Source organism: Oncorhynchus nerka, unplaced genomic scaffold (genome assembly GCF_034236695.1).
Source record: "Oncorhynchus nerka isolate Pitt River unplaced genomic scaffold, Oner_Uvic_2.0 unplaced_scaffold_2000, whole genome shotgun sequence".
Classification (NCBI taxonomy): domain Eukaryota; kingdom Metazoa; phylum Chordata; class Actinopteri; order Salmoniformes; family Salmonidae; genus Oncorhynchus; species Oncorhynchus nerka.
The window spans coordinates 40,001-56,699 of NW_027039322.1; the positions used below are offsets into that span (position 1 = coordinate 40,001).

A 16,699-nucleotide genomic window follows, 5' to 3' on the forward strand; every position below is an offset into this window, starting at 1 on the left:
GGGCAGTATAGAGGGAGAGTTCTAAGAGGTTAAAGTTGCTTGTCATTGCTACATGACAGTAGGTTGAGCAAAAGACAAAGCTGCATGAAGTGTGAACTGCAGCTTTCTTGGATCCACAAAAAAATGTGTTTTTGGGGAATGCGGGCATCGATGGCTATGATGTACATTTTGAGTGTCAAAATTGTGAGTCACATGCATGTGAATTGTCAAGGGTGCCACAGAAGAAGATGAGTGATTTTCCGAAATAGCTCAGTTGGGAGAGCGTTAGACTGAAGATCTAAAGGTCCCTGGTTCGATCCCGGGTTTCGGCATCTGTATTTGTTCTTTCTTTATGCTCTGGCTTCAAGGAAACTTTCCACAGCTTTGTTTGTGGGCCTCAATGGTGTGTGCTACGCTGCTCCTCTGAAAGTAAGTAATGTCTTGCTTTTTCATCTGACATTTTGACATCAGTGTTACATTAAAGTTGCTTGTCATTGCTACATGACAGTAGGTTGTCCTAAGACAAGGCTGCATGAAGTGTGAACTGCAGCTTTCTTGGATCCACAAAAAAATGTGTTTTTGGGGAATGCGGGCATCGATCCCACTACCTATAGCATGCTAAGCAAACACAATACCAATTGATCAAATTCCCCAGCTGTTTGGAATTGCCACAAGGAGCAACCAAGAGTGTCCAGTCTTGTCAGGCTATGCTGTTGGTGGACTTGTTAGTTTGCGCTCCAGCACTTGCAGAGGCTCGGTGCATCTCAACAATTGTGCTCTGTAGCCAGCGGCCGGTTAGCTCAGTTGGTTAGAGTGTGTGATACGCTGCTCTCTGAAAGTAAGTAATGTCTTTCTTTTTCATCTGACATTGTGACATCAGTGTTACATGAGAGTTTCTTGTCATTGTTTGACAGTTTCTTGTCATTGTTTACATGACAGTAGGTTGTCGTAAGACAAGGCTGCATGAAGTGTGAACTGGAGTTTTCTTGGATCCATAAAACAATGTGCTTTTGGAGAATGTGGGCATCGATCCCACTACCTCACGCGTGCAAAGCATTTGAGCTAATTCCCCAGCCGTTTGGAATTTCCGCAAGAAGCAACCAAGAGGGTCCAGTCTTGTCAGGCTATGCTGTTGGTGGACTTGTTTGTTGACGTGCCAGCACTTGCAGAGGCTCGGTGCATTTCAACAATTGAGCAAAATAGCAAATGGCCGGTTAGCTCAGTTGGTTAGAGTGTGGTGCTAATAACGCCAAGGTCATGGGTTCGATCCCCATACTGGCTATTATGTACATTTTGAGTGTCAAAATTATGAGTCACATGCATGTGAATTGTCAAGGGTGCCACAGAATTATGTTGAGTGAATTGCCGGAATAGCTCAGTTGGGAGAGCGTTAGACTGAAGATCTAAAGGTCCCTGGTTCGATCCCGGGTTTCGGCATCTGTATTTGTTCTTTCTTTATGCTCTGGCTTCAAGGAAACTTTCCACAGCTTTGTTTGTGGGCCTCAATGGTGTGTGCTACGCTGCTCCTCTGAAAGTAAGTAATGTCTTGCTTTTTCATCTGACATTTTGACATCAGTGTTACATTAAAGTTGCTTGTCATTGCTACATGACAGTAGGTTGTCGTAAGACAAGGCTGCATGAAGTGTGAACTGCAGCTTTCTTGGATCCACAAAAAATGTGTTTTTGGGGAATGCGGGCATCGATCCCACTACCTATAGCATGCTAAGCAAACACAATACCAATTGATCAAATTCCCCAGCTGTTTGGAATTGCCACAAGGAGCAACCAAGAGTGTCCAGTCTTGTCAGGCTATGCTGTTGGTGGACTTGTTAGTTTGCGCTCCAGCACTTGCAGAGGCTCGGTGCATCTCAACAATTGTGCTCTGTAGCCAGCGGCCGGTTAGCTCAGTTGGTTAGAGTGTGTGATACGCTGCTCTCTGAAAGTAAGTAATGTCTTTCTTTTTCATCTGACATTGTGACATCAGTGTTACATGAGAGTTTCTTGTCATTGTTACATGACAGTTTCTTGTCATTGTTTACATGACAGTAGGTTGTCGTAAGACAAGGCTGCATGAAGTGTGAACTGGAGTTTTCTTGGATCCATAAAACAATGTGCTTTTGGAGAATGTGGGCATCGATCCCACTACCTCACGCGTGCAAAGCATTTGAGCTAATTCCCCAGCCGTTTGGAATTTCCGCAAGAAGCAACCAAGAGGGTCCAGTCTTGTCAGGCTATGCTGTTGGTGGACTTGTTTGTTGACGTGCCAGCACTTGCAGAGGCTCGGTGCATTTCAACAATTGAGCAAAATAGCAAATGGCCGGTTAGCTCAGTTGGTTAGAGTGTGGTGCTAATAACGCCAAGGTCATGGGTTCGATCCCCATACTGGCTATTATGTACATTTTGAGTGTCAAAATTATGAGTCACATGCATGTGAATTGTCAAGGGTGCCACAGAATTATGTTGAGTGAATTGCCGGAATAGCTCAGTTGGGAGAGCGTTAGACTGAAGATCTAAAGGTCCCTGGTTCGATCCCGGGTTTCGGCATCTGTATTTGTTCTTTCTTTATGCTCTGGCTTCAAGGAAACTTTCCACAGCTTTGTTTGTGGGCCTCAATGGTGTGTGCTACGCTGCTCCTCTGAAAGTAAGTAATGTCTTGCTTTTTCATCTGACATTTTGACATCAGTGTTACATTAAAGTTGCTTGTCATTGCTACATGACAGTAGGTTGTCGTAAGACAAGGCTGCATGAAGTGTGAACTGCAGCTTTCTTGGATCCACAAAAAAATGTGTTTTTGGGGAATGCGGGCATCGATCCCACTACCTATAGCATGCTAAGCAAACACAATACCAATTGATCAAATTCCCCAGCTGTTTGGAATTGCCACAAGGAGCAACCAAGAGTGTCCAGTCTTGTCAGGCTATGCTGTTGGTGGACTTGTTAGTTTGCGCTCCAGCACTTGCAGAGGCTCGGTGCATCTCAACAATTGTGCTCTGTAGCCAGCGGCCGGTTAGCTCAGTTGGTTAGAGTGTGTGATACGCTGCTCTCTGAAAGTAAGTAATGTCTTTCTTTTTCATCTGACATTGTGACATCAGTGTTACATGAGAGTTTCTTGTCATTGTTACATGACAGTTTCTTGTCATTGTTTACATGACAGTAGGTTGTCGTAAGACAAGGCTGCATGAAGTGTGAACTGGAGTTTTCTTGGATCCATAAAACAATGTGCTTTTGGAGAATGTGGGCATCGATCCCACTACCTCACGCGTGCAAAGCATTTGAGCTAATTCCCCAGCCGTTTGAATTTCCGCAAGAAGCAACCAAGAGGGTCCAGTCTTGTCAGGCTATGCTGTTGGTGGACTTGTTTGTTGACGTGCCAGCACTTGCAGAGGCTCGGTGCATTTCAACAATTGAGCAAAATAGCAAATGGCCGGTTAGCTCAGTTGGTTAGAGTGTGGTGCTAATAACGCCAAGGTCATGGGTTCGATCCCCATACTGGCTATTATGTACATTTTGAGTGTCAAAATTATGAGTCACATGCATGTGAATTGTCAAGGGTGCCACAGAATTATGTTGAGTGAATTGCCGGAATAGCTCAGTTGGGAGAGCGTTAGACTGAAGATCTAAAGGTCCCTGGTTCGATCCCGGGTTTCGGCATCTGTATTTGTTCTTTCTTTATGCTCTGGCTTCAAGGAAACTTTCCACAGCTTTGTTTGTGGGCCTCAATGGTGTGTGCTACGCTGCTCCTCTGAAAGTAAGTAATGTCTTGCTTTTTCATCTGACATTTTGACATCAGTGTTACATTAAAGTTGCTTGTCATTGCTACATGACAGTAGGTTGTCGTAAGACAAGGCTGCATGAAGTGTGAACTGCAGCTTTCTTGGATCCACAAAAAAATGTGTTTTGGGGAATGCGGGCATGGATCCCACTACCTATAGCATGCTAAGCAAACACAATACCAATTGATCAAATTCCCCAGCTGTTTGGAATTGCCACAAGGAGCAACCAAGAGTGTCCAGTCTTGTCAGGCTATGCTGTTGGTGGACTTGTTAGTTTGCGCTCCAGCACTTGCAGAGGCTCGGTGCATCTCAACAATTGTGCTCTGTAGCCAGCGGCCGGTTAGCTCAGTTGGTTAGAGTGTGTGATACGCTGCTCTCTGAAAGTAAGTAATGTCTTTCTTTTTCATCTGACATTGTGACATCAGTGTTACATGAGAGTTTCTTGTCATTGTTACATGACAGTTTCTTGTCATTGTTTACATGACAGTAGGTTGTCGTAAGACAAGGCTGCATGAAGTGTGAACTGCAGCTTTCTTGGATCCACAAAAAAATGTGTTTTTGGGGAATGCGGGCATCGATCCCACTACCTATAGCATGCTAAGCAAACACAATATCAATTGATCAAATTCCCCAGCTGTTTGGAATTGCCACAAGGAGCAACCAAGAGTGTCCAGTCTTGTCAGGCTATGCTGTTGGTGGACTTGTTTGTTGACGTGCCAGCACTTGCAGAGGCTCGGTGCATTTCAACAATTGTGCTCTGTAGCCAGCGGCCGGTTAGCTCAGTTGGTTAGAGTGTGTGATACGCTGCTCTCTGAAAGTAAGTAATGTCATTTCGATTTTCATCTGACATTGTGACATCAGTGTTAAATGAGAGTTTCATGTCTTTGTTTACATGACAGTATTTCGTAAGACAAGGCGGAATAGCTCATGAAGTGTTGAACTGCAGATCTTTTGGTTGGATCCCAAAAAAATGTGTTTTTGGGGAATGTGGGCATCGATCCCACTACCTCACGCGTGCAAAGCATTTGAGCTAATTCCCCAGCCGTTTGGAATTTCCGCAAGAAGCAACCAAGAGGGTCCAGTCTTGTCAGGCTATGCTGTTGGTGGACTTTTTTGTTGACGTGCCAGCACTTGCAGAGGCTCGGTGCATTTCAACAATTGAGCAAAATACCAAATGGCCGGTTAGCTCAGTTGGTTAGAGTTTGGTGCTAATAACGCCAAGGCCATGGTTTCGATCCCCATACTGGCTATTATGTACATTTTGAGTGTCAAAATTATGAGTCACATGCATGTGAATAGTCAAGGGTGCCACAGAATTTTGTTGAGTGAATTGCCGGAATAGCTCAGTTGGGAGAGCGTTAGACTGAAGATCTGTCCCTGGTTTGATAAAGTTGGTTTCGGCATCTGTACATTTGTTCTTTCTTTTATCCACAAAAAATGTGTTTTTGGCTTCAAGGAAACTTTCCACAGCTTTGTCCAGTCTTGTCAGGCTATGCTGGCCTTCAATGGTGTGTCCAGCACTTGCTGCTGTGCTCTGCCAGCGGCCGGTTAGCTCAGTTGGTTAAGTCATGCTCTCTTAATGTCTTTCTTTTTCATCTGACATTGTGACATCAGTGTTACATTAAAGTTGCTTGTCATTGCTACATGACAGTAGGTTGTCCTAAGACAAGGCTGCATGAAGTGTGAACTGCAGCTTTCTTGGATCCACAAAAAAATTTGCTTTTGGAGAATGTGGGCATCGATCCCACTACCTCACACGTGCAAAGCATTTGAGCTAATTCCCCAGCCGTTTGGAATTTCCGCAAGAAGCAACCAAGAGGGTCCAGTCTTGTCAGGCTATGCTGTTGGTGGACTTGTTTGTTGACGTGCCAGCACTTGCAGAGGCTCGGTGCATTTCAACAATTGAGCAAAATAGCAAATGGCCGGTTAGCTCAGTTGGTTAGAGTGTGGTGCTAATAACGCCAAGGTCATGGGTTCGATCCCCATACTGGCTATTATGTACATTTTGAGTGTCAAAATTATGAGTCACATGCATGTGAATTGTCAAGGGTGCCACAGAATTATGTTGAGTGAATTGCCGGAATAGCTCAGTTGGGAGAGCGTTAGACTGAAGATCTAAACGTCCCTGGTTCGATCCCGGGTTTCGGCATCTGTATTTGTTCTTTCTTTATGCTCTGGCTTCAAGGAAACTTTCCACAGCTTTGTTTGTGGGCCTCAATGGTGTGTGCTACGCTGCTCCTCTGAAAGTAAGTAATGTCTTGCTTTTTCATCTGACATTTTGACATCAGTGTTACATTAAAGTTGCTTGTCATTGCTACATGACAGTAGGTTGTCGTAAGACAAGGCTGCATGAAGTGTGAACCAGGTTTTTGGGGAATGCGGGCATCGATCCCACTACATTTAACATTTACATTTAAGTCATTTAGCAGACGCTCTTATCCAGAGCGACTTACAAATTGGTGCATTCACCTTATGACATCCAGTGGAACAGTAGTGCATCTAAATCTTTTAAGGGGGGGGTGAGAGGGATTACTTTATCCTATCCTAGGTATTCCTTAAAGAGGTGGGGTTTCAGGTGTCTCCGGAAGGTGGTGATTGACTCCGCTGTCCTGGCGTCGTGAGGGAGTTTGTTCCACCATTGGGGGCCAGAGCAGCGAACAGTTTTGACTGGGCTGAGCGGGAACTGTACTTCCTCAGTGGTAGGGAGGGAGCAGGCCAGAGGTGAATGAACGCAGTGCCCTTGTTTGGGTGTAGGGCCTGATCAGAGCCTGGAGGTACTGAGGTGCCGTTCCCCTCACAGCTCCGTAGGCAAGCACCATGGTCTTGTAGCGGATGCGAGCTTCAACTGGAAGCCAGTGGAGAGAGCGGAGGAGTTGGGGGTGACGTGAGAGAACTTGGGAAGGTTGAACACCAGACGGGCTGCGGCGTTCTGGATGAGTTGTAGGGGTTTAATGGCACAGGCAGGGAGCCCAGCCAACAGCGAGTTGCAGTAATCCAGACGGGAGATGACAAGTGCCTGGATTAGGACCTGCGCCGCTTCCTGTGTGAGGCAGGGTCGTACTCTGCGGATGTTGTAGAGCATGAACCTACAGGAACGGGCCACCGCCTTGATGTTAGTTGAGAACGACAGGGTGTTGTCCAGGATCACGCCAAGGTTCTTAGCGCTCTGGGAGGAGGACACAATGGAGTTGTCAACCGTGATGGCGAGATCATGGAACGGGCAGTCCTTCCCCGGGAGGAAGAGCAGCTCCGTCTTGCCGAGGTTCAGCTTGAGGTGGTGATCCGTCATCCACACTGATATGTCTGCCAGACATGCAGAGATGCGATTCGCCACCTGGTCATCAGAAGGGGGAAAGGAGAAGATTAATTGTGTGTCGTCTGCATAGCAATGATAGGAGAGACCATGTGAGGTTATGACAGAGCCAAGTGACTTGGTGTATAGCGAGAATAGGAGAGGGCCTAGAACAGAGCCCTGGGGGACACCAGTGGTGAGAGCACGTGGTGTGGAGACGGATTCTCGCCACGCCACCTGGTAGGAGCGACCTGTCAGGTAGGACGCAATCCAAGCGTGGGCCGCGCCGGAGATGCCCAACTCGGAGAGGGTGGAGAGGAGGATCTGATGGTTCACAGTATCGAAGGCAGCCGATAGGTCTAGAAGGATGAGAGCAGAGGAGAGAGAGTTAGCTTTAGCAGTGCGGAGCGCCTCCGTGATACAGAGAAGAGCAGTCTCAGTTGAATGACTAGTCTTGAAACCTGACTGATATGGATCAAGAAGGTCATTCTGAGAGAGATAGCGGGAGAGCTGGCCAAGGACGGCACGTTCAAGAGTTTTGGAGAGAAAAGAAAGAAGGGATACTGGTCTGTAGTTGTTGACATCGGAGGGATCGAGTGTAGGTTTTTTCAGAAGGGGTGCAACTCTCGCTCTCTTGAAGACGGAAGGGACGTAGCCAGCGGTCAGGGATGAGTTGATGAGCGAGGTGAGGTAAGGGAGAAGGTCTCCGGAAATGGTCTGGAGAAGAGAGGAGGGGATAGGGTCAAGCGGGCAGGTTGTTGGGCGGCCGGCCGTCACAAGACGCAAGATTTCATCTGGAGAGAGAGGGGAGAAAGAGGTCAGAGCACAGGGTAGGGCAGTGTGAGCAGAACCAGCGGTGGTTTGACTTAGCAAACGAGGATCGGATGTCGTCGACCTTCTTTTCAAAATGGTTGACGAAGTCATCTGCAGAGGGGGGGGGAGGAGGATTCAGGAGGGAGGAGAAGGTGGCAAAGAGCTTCCTAGGGTTAGAGGCAGATGCTTGGAATTTAGAGTGGTAGAAAGTGGCTTTAGCAGCAGAGAGAGAAGAGGAAAATGTAGAGAGGAGGGAGTGAAAGGATGCCAGGTCCGCAGGGAGGCGAGTTTTCCTCCATTTCCGCTCGGCTGCCCGGAGCCCTGTTCTGTGAGCTCGCAATGAGTCGTCGAGCCACGGAGCGGGAGGGGAGGACCGAGCCGGCCTGGAGGATAGGGGACATAGAGAGTCAAAGGATGCAGAAAGGGAGGAGAGGAGGGTTGAGGAGGCAGAATCAGGAGATAGGTTGGAGAAGGTTTGAGCAGAGGGAAGAGATGATAGGATGGAAGAGGAGAGAGTAGCGGGGGAGAGAGAGCGAAGGTTGGGACGGCGCGATACCATCCGAGTAGGGGCAGTGTGGGAAGTGTTGGATGAGAGCGAGAGGGAAAAGGATACAAGGTAGTGGTCGGAGACTTGGAGGGGAGTTGCAATGAGGTTAGTGGAAGAACAGCATCTAGTAAAGATGAGGTCGAGCGTATTTCCTGCCTTGTGAGTAGGGGGGGGAAGGTGAGAGGGTGAGGTCAAAAGAGGAGAGGAGTGGAAAGAAGGAGGCAGAGAAAAATGAGTCAAAGGTAGACGTGGGGAGGTTAAAGTCGCCCAGAACTGTGAGAGGTGAGCCGTCCTCAGGAAAGGAGCTTATCAAGGCATCAAGCTCATTGATGAACTCTCCGAGGGAACCTGGAGGGTGATAAATGATAAGGATGTTAAGCTTGAAAGGGCTGGTAACTGTGACAGCATGGAATTCAAAGGATGCGATAGACAGATGGGTAAGGGGAGAAAGGTTGTCAGCCGAGAGAGAATGACCACTTGGGAGAGATGAGGATCCCGGTGCCACCACCCCGCTGACCAGAAGCTCTCGGGGTGTGCGAGAACACGTGGGCAGACGAAGAGAGAGCAGTAGGAGTAGCAGTGTTGTCTGTGGTGATCCATGTTTCCGTCAGTGCCAAGAAGTCGAGGGACTGGAGGGAGGCATAGGCTGAGATGAACTCTGCCTTGTTGGCCGCAGATCGGCAGTTCCAGAGGCTACCGGAGACCTGAACTCCACGTGGGTCGTGCGCGCTGGGACCACCAGATTAGGGTGGCCGCGGCCACGCGGTGTGGAGCGTTTGTATGGTCTGTGCAGAGAGGAGAGAACAGGGATAGACAGACACATAGTTGACAGGCTACACAAGAGGCTACGCTAATGCAAAGGAGATTGGAATGACAAGTGGACTACACGTCTCAAGTGTTCAGAAAGTTAAGCTTACGTAGCAAGAATCTTATTGACTAAAATGATTAAAATGATACAGTACTGCTGAAGTAGGCTAGCTGGCAGAGGCTGCGTTGTTGACTATGTAGGCTAGCTGGCAGTGGCTGCGTTGTTGACACTACACTAATCAAGTCGTTCTGTTGAGTGTAATAGTTTCTACTGTGCTGCTATTCGGGGCTAGCTGGCTAGCTAGCAGTGCTGATTACGTTACGTTGCGTTAAAAGAACGACAATAGCTGGCTAGCTAACCTAGGAAATCGTTCTAGAATACACAATTATCTTTGATACAATGACGGCTATGTAGCTAGCTATGTAGCTAGCTACGATCAAACAAATCAAGCCGTTGTACTGTAATGAAATGAAATGAAAAATGTGATACTACCTGTGGAGCGAAGCGAAATGCGACCGGGTTGTTGAGTGCGGAAGTTCTGTTCGGTAGACGTTGGCTAGCTGTTGGCTAGCTAGCAGTGTCTCCTACGTTAAGGACGTCAAATAGCTGGCTGGCTAACCTCGGTAAATTAAGATAATCACTCTAAAACTACACACTCTAAACTACACAATTATCTTGGATACGAAGACAGCAAAGACAACTATGTAGCTAGCTAACACTACACTAATCAAGTCGTTCAGTTGAGTGTAATAGTTGTGCTGCTAATCGGTAGACGGTGGACGTTAGCTAGCTGGCTAGCTGCAGGGCAGATAGCAGTGTAGACTGTGTTAGGACGACGAAATACGATAATTACGCAATTATCTATGATACAAAGACGGCTATGTAGCTAGCTAAGAAGAAATTGCTAAGATTAGACAAATCAAACCGTTGTACTATAATGAAATGTAATGAAATGTAATACTACCTGCGGACCGAGTGCGGATGCGACCGCTCGCTCCAACCCGGAAGTTCTCCCCCCCACTACCTATAGCATGCTAAGCAAACACAATACCAATTGATCAAATTCCAAAGCTGTTTGGAATTGCCACAAGGAGCAACCAAGAGTGTCCAGTCTTGTCAGGCTATGCTGTTGGTGGACTTGTTTGTTGACGTGCCAGCACTTGCAGAGAATCGGTGCATTTCAACAATTGAGCAAAAGAGCAAATGGCTGGTTAGGTCAGTTGGTAAGAGTGTGGTGCTAATAACGCCAATGTCATGGGTTCGATACCCATACTGGCTATTATGTACATTTTGAGTGTCAAAATTATGAGTCACATGCATGTGAATTGTCAAGGGTGCCACAGAATTATGTTGAGTGAATTGCCGGAATAGCTCAGTTGGGAGAGCGTTAGACTGAATATCTTGAGGTCCCTGGTTCGATCCCGGGTTTTGGCATCTGCATTTGTTCTTTCTTTATGCTCTGGCTTCAAGGAAACTTTCCACAGCTTTGTTTGTGGGCCTCAATGGTGTGTGCTACGCTGCTCCTCTGAAAGTAAGTAATGTCTTGCTTTTTCATCTGACATTTTGACATCAGTGTTACATTAAAGTTGCTTGTCATTGCTACATGACAGTAGGTTGTTGTAAGACAAGGCTGCATGAAGTGTGAACTGCAGCTTTCTTGGATCCACAAAAAAATGTGTTTTTGGGGAATGCGGGCATCGATCCCACTACCTATAGCATGCTAAGCAAACACAATACCAATTGATCAAATTCCCCAGCTGTTTGGAATTGCCACAAGGAGCAACCAAGAGTGTCCAGTCTTGTCAGGCTATGCTGTTGGTGGACTTGTTAGTTTGCACTCCAGCACTTGCAGAGGCTCGGTGCATCTCAACAATTGTGCTCTGTAGCCAGCGGCCGGTTAGCTCAGTTGGTTAGAGTGTGTGATACGCTGCTCTCTGAAAGTAAGTAATGTCTTTCTTTTTCATCTGACATTGTGACATCAGTGTTACATGAGAGTTTCTTGTCATTGTTTACATACCTTAAGGGAAGATTTCGGCAGTTGCTGTTTGGTTAGTGAGAAAGTCCATATTGCAAATGTACGGTCCCTTACTAGACGTCCGAAATCGTTTGTAAAATTCGCGGACGGCGTCGGGCGAGCGGCAGGGCCGGACCTACCAGGAAGTGATCAAATGAACTTTGTCGGACATTCGGTTTCCATTTTACAAAAATAATAAGATTTTGGTCATTTTTCCGCTGTCCCTGAATATCCCACAAGAGGGCATAAGCAATCATATTGCTATTGGACAAAACATCACGATTCACGACGGGGCCTTATCTCGAAAACAGATATTTCGAAGCCGAAACTCGGTGAGCGTATGTTTGGCATAATGGGCAGTTGGCCCCGAACAAGATGGCGTCTAGGCCTCAACGGTTTTTGAGTTATGGCCATTTATCTGGGATTAAAGGTCCAAAATGAAAATAGAGAAATTATTTTTCCACTTCACGTCAAAGTCAAGGAGCCTCCGGTGTCAATAAAAAAAGAACCAGCCATTTATCTATCGTCATTTAAGAGAAATCGTACAACGACAGATTGGTGATGTTCACGGATAGGTTTTTTTTTCAACGGTTACAGATCCAGTTGCAGGGTGTTCTTACGAATCTTTTTAAAGTGTGCTGCGGAGCTCTGCGAGATTTCTGTGATTTTCTATGATTTTCTGAAATAACACACACTCACTAAACCCTCCGTAAATAACTCAGTTCTTAACGTAAAGACTTAAAACTCAGGATTCTGTAAAGGCATACCCCAATCAGGATATGAGTTTATTTATAGCTTCCTGTGCCAACCGGAAGTGCCTTAAATGGTGTCACAGTGGCAGTTTCCTAGGGTTAAAAAGGTCAGATCTTTTCAAAACTTCATATGTGTGATTAGGCAACCCCCATAAACTGTAAGTCAGTCATTTCTCCCAACAGATGTCAAAAAAAGCTCTCTCTCACACACACACACATACACAGAAACACACACACAGCAAGGATGGAGTGACAAAGTGCGGTGCTTAAAGACACACAAAGCCTACAATGGCATTTACATATTCTCTAGGCCTTGCCGAGTTCAACAAGATGCCCCGCTTGACCGCAGCTCGCTCAGTCTAAGCACAGCGACCATTAGAAAAGTAGGCCCAAAATTAAGCCTAGCCCTAAATGTAATTTGTTTTGGGTGACAGTGAGAGAACTGTTAGGGTGAGAAGCACAATTCGACCTCAGGTACGTTCCTAAGGTCCTCCCGATCCGTGCAAGCCTAACCTTGACCCTGTGGCATTAACCCTTAACAGTTAAAAGAAGGTGTTTACATCAAAGAGTTTGCATTGACTTCTCTCCCCATAGGAATACATTGCCTGCACCTCTAAATTCAACCTGAAGCCTATGTGGGTTATGAATGCCTAATGAACCTGTCTTCTATGACAGTCCATCAGACCACTATGAGGTCTACCTGTGTCGATTCTAAACTTCCTGGAGCAACCGGAAGTGGTTAAATTGACCCAAAAGGTGTTTTGATGTACATAACCTTCAAAGGTGAAAATGACTACATTCAACCCTGTGTAGATCGTAGATCAGTCAATTCTTAACCTAAAGACTTAAAACTCAGGATTCTGTAAGTGTCTATGTCAATCAAGACATGTGTTTACTTATAGCTTCCTGTGCCAACCGGAAGTGCCTTTAATTGGGTCACACTGTCTGTTTTGAAGGGTTAGAAAAGTCACATCTCTCCAAAACTTCATATGTGTGACTAGGTAACCCTCCTAAACTGTAAATCAGTCATTTCTCCCAGCAGATGTCAAAGAAAAGCTCTCACACACACACACAGCAAGGATGGAGTGATAAAGTGCAGTGCTCAAAGACACAGAGAGCAGGCAATGGCATAAACATAATCTCTAGGCCGTGCCGAGTTCAACGAGATATCCCGCTTGACCGTAGCTCGCTCGGTCTAAGCACAGCGACCATTAGAAAAGTAGGCCCAAAATGAAGCCTGCCCCACAACGTCATTTGCTTTTGGGTGACAGTGAGAGAACTGTTAGGGTGAGAAGCACAATTCGACCTCAGGTACGTTCCTAAGGTCCTCCCGATCCGTGCAAGCCTAACGTTGACCGTGTGGCATTAACCCTTAATAGTTAAAAGAAGGTGTTTACTTCAAAGAGTTTGCATTGACTTCTCTCCCCATAGGAATACATTGCCTGCACCCCTAAATTCAACCTGAAGTCTATGTGGGTTATGAATGTCGTATGAACCTGTCTTCGATGACAGTCCATCAGGCCACTACGAGGTCTACCTGTGTTGATTCTAAGCTTCCTGGACCAACCGGAAGTGGTTAAAATCACCCTAAAAGTGTTTATCCATACCCTGCCTGCAGTTTGATAGACATAGTGCATTCAACCCTGTGTAAATCAGTCAATTCTTAACATAAGGACTTAAAACTCAGGATTCTGTAAAAGCATACCCCAATGAGGATATGTGTTGACTTACAGCTTCCTGTGCCAACCGGAAGTGCCATAATTGGTGTCTCTTGGGCTGTTTCGAGGGGTTAAAAAAGTCAGATCTTTCCAAAACTTCATATATGTGATTAGGCAACCCCCATGAACTGTAAATCAGTCATTTTTCCCGTAAAATTTCAAAGGAAAACTAAATCACACACACACACAGCTTGGAAGTAGGGACCCATTGGGGTGCGTAGAGACATACACTGCCTGCATTAGTTAACCTTGTTGGAACTTTTAAAGAACTGTCGGACCTAGAGTTCCGAAACTTTAGAATCCTGTTCTAGACCTCCGGTCGATAGTGCGTGGTGAGTTACGTGGCTCTAGACGGTTCTCGGACCGAGAAACAGCTTCGTACATTTGCAATGACTTCAATTCATTTTTGCATCACGAAAATGGCGACATTTAGAAATGTCCCCGAGTCGCAAGACTAGGTGCATTGCGACCGTCTCGGCCCATATAGACAGACCCCAACGTTTCTGTCCGATAGCTCATTTAAGGACCCCGTAGCAAGTCATGGAAAAAGTGGATTTTCAGCACCAATTAGGGTTTTGCTCGGACACCAAATGACCGATCGAGCCGAAACTTGGGATTCGGGGTCGCCTCAGCAAGGTCTACATGTAACATAAGAAATGGACCCGCAGCTAGAACGTAACTACGTGTTTTATGTTTTTTATGGTTTGAACCGAAGGCGTTGTGAATTTTGGGCCAGCTCTGAAGTATGTGATAGTTGGCTACTAAACGAGTTGGAAAAAGTGGGTTTGGTGTCAGTTTGTATCAGTTTGGTGTCAGAATGATATCTAATTGACTGATGGACGGTGACTTGCTGGTGACTCTTGTCCATTTGCAATATGTTTAAACAGTGAGGTACCATCACCAAAAGTGACATTCTGAAATCAACCCTAACGAGCCATTGAGATGAACCAGAATCACTGCCCAGCCATCCCGAGTTCATCGGGCCAGTCAATTTCACATTCCTGCAGGATTTTTATAGCATGACAAATTTGTGATAGTACCTGCCCATTGAACCATATTGCAAATGCACAGTGACTTTGCAAAAGTGAGAAAACATAAACAAATGGACATGATGAAATCAACACAACGAGTGATGGAAAGGTACAACTCTCACTGCTCGGCCATCCTGTGTTCATCAGACCAGTCAATTTAGCATTTTTGAGCATGTCAAATTTCAAATGGTAAATGCCCATTGAAACATATTGCAAATGCACGTGCAATATGATTCTATAGTGAAAAAACATCACCAAATGGACATGATGAAATCAACACAACGAGTGATGGAAAGGAACAACTATCACTGCCCGGCCATCCTGTGTTCCCATAGCGGGCATTAATATCATAATGACCGGTAAATGCATTTACAACCATATTTTTATTTTTGGGTTACCAGGTGCCTATTTTCAATCACCAGTTGCACAACAATGCGTATCCATCAGAATATTTTAAACAGTCCATAAAGCACTCAGGATGGCCCCCATAGATAGAGGGCCGTAGTAGGGTACTTCCATAGCGGGCATGAACAATAGGAGTCCCGGTAAATGCATTTACAACCATATTTTTATATTTGGGTTACCAGTTGCACAACAATGCACGTGCATTTGCAATATGATTGTATAGTGAAAAAACATCACCAAATGGACATGATGAAATCAACACAACGAGTGATGGAAAGGAACAACTATCACTGCCCGGCCATCCCGAGTTCATCAGGCCAGTCAATTTTGCATTTCTGCAGGATTTTCGAGCATGTCAAATTTCTTATGGCATTTGGCCCCCAAAAAAGTGACTTTTGACTTTGACTTTTGACTTCCTATGAAATCATATTGTAAATGGACAAATCATATTCCTTATGCACAAGTAAAAAAAATAAAAAATAATTATGATAATAAAATACAACTAAAGTATGTTGATACAGTTCTTATACGTGTGTAATTGACACAAAATTTGAAAGAATTTCGAAAAACGGTCCAGAAAGCACTTTTTTAAGGGTGTGTGAAGTTTTTTACAAAATTTTGACATTTTTTACTTTTGACTTTTGACTTCCTATGAAATCATATTGAAAATGGACAAAACATATTACTTATGCGCATGTAAAAAATAAAATAAAATTGGACAAAAGTATATTCATACAGTTCTTACACATGTGTAATTGACAAAAAAATCGAAAGAATTTCGAAAAATGGTCCAGAAAGCACTTTTTTAAGAGGTGATAAGTTTTTGACAAAAAAATCATTTTTTCAAAATCTTGCTTTTGGACGTTGACTTGGGTTACATATCCAATATGAAAAACCACGGTGGAGCGGATTCGCCACCTGTTGAATTTTTAAAGTGTTACAACTGGCAATTGCCATATGGCATTTGCAATACACTTTGCATGAATCAACGCCGAATTGGGTGGTATTGGACAATGTGTATATGGTTTGTCCGATGCCAATGACTTCCCATTCATTTTTGTCCAATACAGGGGGGTATTCCCTTACCTACAGTATTCCCCAACTTGTCTTTTGAGAGTATTCACTTGTTAAATTAGCTTTTGCACAACTCCCACTTTGTTTTCGATCCCTGTCCGTACCTGTTTTAAGAATTGCTGCTATCATTTCATTGTAGTTTCAATGGAGTGGTGTATATATAAAGTACAGTGTATTGATATTGCGTTTTATCTGCAAATTAAATGGGATGGAAGCTCATCTGCAAAGGTCCTTTCTCCACTGAGTTTGTGTGCCAAAAATTTGCACAACTACTACTTTCCAGATGTTGATATATATATATGTTGCAGTATAGAGTGGCATGGTGGCCAAGTGGTAAGGCGTCGGTCTCGTAAACCGAACACCATGGGTTCAAATTCCATCCGTGCCTTTATAGAAAAGGCTTCAAATTCCATGGAAATGTACATTAATTGGAGGACTTTGTAGAAAAATCATGTTGTGTCAATATTTGAACACAACTGTTATATTAAGGGGA

At 45.1% G+C, this 16,699-nt stretch overlaps 13 non-coding genes across 13 annotated transcripts; all 13 read left to right on the forward strand.

The window, feature by feature from the left end:
- The first annotated feature begins 238 nt into the window (after positions 1 to 238).
- On the forward strand, positions 239 to 311 carry trnaf-gaa (transfer RNA phenylalanine (anticodon GAA)). The gene has a single exon. It is a non-coding gene; the product is annotated as a tRNA-Phe (tRNA).
- An 876-nt stretch (positions 312 to 1,187) lies between these two features.
- Positions 1,188 to 1,261, forward strand: trnai-aau (transfer RNA isoleucine (anticodon AAU)). The gene has a single exon. It is a non-coding gene; the product is annotated as a tRNA-Ile (tRNA).
- Positions 1,262 to 1,343: 82 nt separating this feature from the next.
- Positions 1,344 to 1,416, forward strand: trnaf-gaa (transfer RNA phenylalanine (anticodon GAA)). Its single transcript has one exon. It is a non-coding gene; the product is annotated as a tRNA-Phe (tRNA).
- An 878-nt stretch (positions 1,417 to 2,294) lies between these two features.
- On the forward strand, positions 2,295 to 2,368 carry trnai-aau (transfer RNA isoleucine (anticodon AAU)). Its single transcript has one exon. It is a non-coding gene; the product is annotated as a tRNA-Ile (tRNA).
- An 82-nt stretch (positions 2,369 to 2,450) lies between these two features.
- Positions 2,451 to 2,523, forward strand: trnaf-gaa (transfer RNA phenylalanine (anticodon GAA)). The gene has a single exon. It is a non-coding gene; the product is annotated as a tRNA-Phe (tRNA).
- An 878-nt stretch (positions 2,524 to 3,401) lies between these two features.
- On the forward strand, positions 3,402 to 3,475 carry trnai-aau (transfer RNA isoleucine (anticodon AAU)). The gene has a single exon. It is a non-coding gene; the product is annotated as a tRNA-Ile (tRNA).
- An 82-nt stretch (positions 3,476 to 3,557) lies between these two features.
- Positions 3,558 to 3,630, forward strand: trnaf-gaa (transfer RNA phenylalanine (anticodon GAA)). The gene has a single exon. It is a non-coding gene; the product is annotated as a tRNA-Phe (tRNA).
- A 1,298-nt stretch (positions 3,631 to 4,928) lies between these two features.
- On the forward strand, positions 4,929 to 5,002 carry trnai-aau (transfer RNA isoleucine (anticodon AAU)). The gene has a single exon. It is a non-coding gene; the product is annotated as a tRNA-Ile (tRNA).
- A 670-nt stretch (positions 5,003 to 5,672) lies between these two features.
- trnai-aau (transfer RNA isoleucine (anticodon AAU)) lies at positions 5,673 to 5,746 on the forward strand. Its single transcript has one exon. It is a non-coding gene; the product is annotated as a tRNA-Ile (tRNA).
- Positions 5,747 to 5,828: 82 nt separating this feature from the next.
- trnaf-gaa (transfer RNA phenylalanine (anticodon GAA)) lies at positions 5,829 to 5,901 on the forward strand. Its single transcript has one exon. It is a non-coding gene; the product is annotated as a tRNA-Phe (tRNA).
- Positions 5,902 to 10,417: 4,516 nt separating this feature from the next.
- trnai-aau (transfer RNA isoleucine (anticodon AAU)) lies at positions 10,418 to 10,491 on the forward strand. The gene has a single exon. It is a non-coding gene; the product is annotated as a tRNA-Ile (tRNA).
- An 82-nt stretch (positions 10,492 to 10,573) lies between these two features.
- trnaf-gaa (transfer RNA phenylalanine (anticodon GAA)) lies at positions 10,574 to 10,646 on the forward strand. Its single transcript has one exon. It is a non-coding gene; the product is annotated as a tRNA-Phe (tRNA).
- Positions 10,647 to 16,522: 5,876 nt separating this feature from the next.
- On the forward strand, positions 16,523 to 16,594 carry trnat-cgu (transfer RNA threonine (anticodon CGU)). Its single transcript has one exon. It is a non-coding gene; the product is annotated as a tRNA-Thr (tRNA).
- The last annotated feature ends 105 nt before the right edge of the window (positions 16,595 to 16,699 follow it).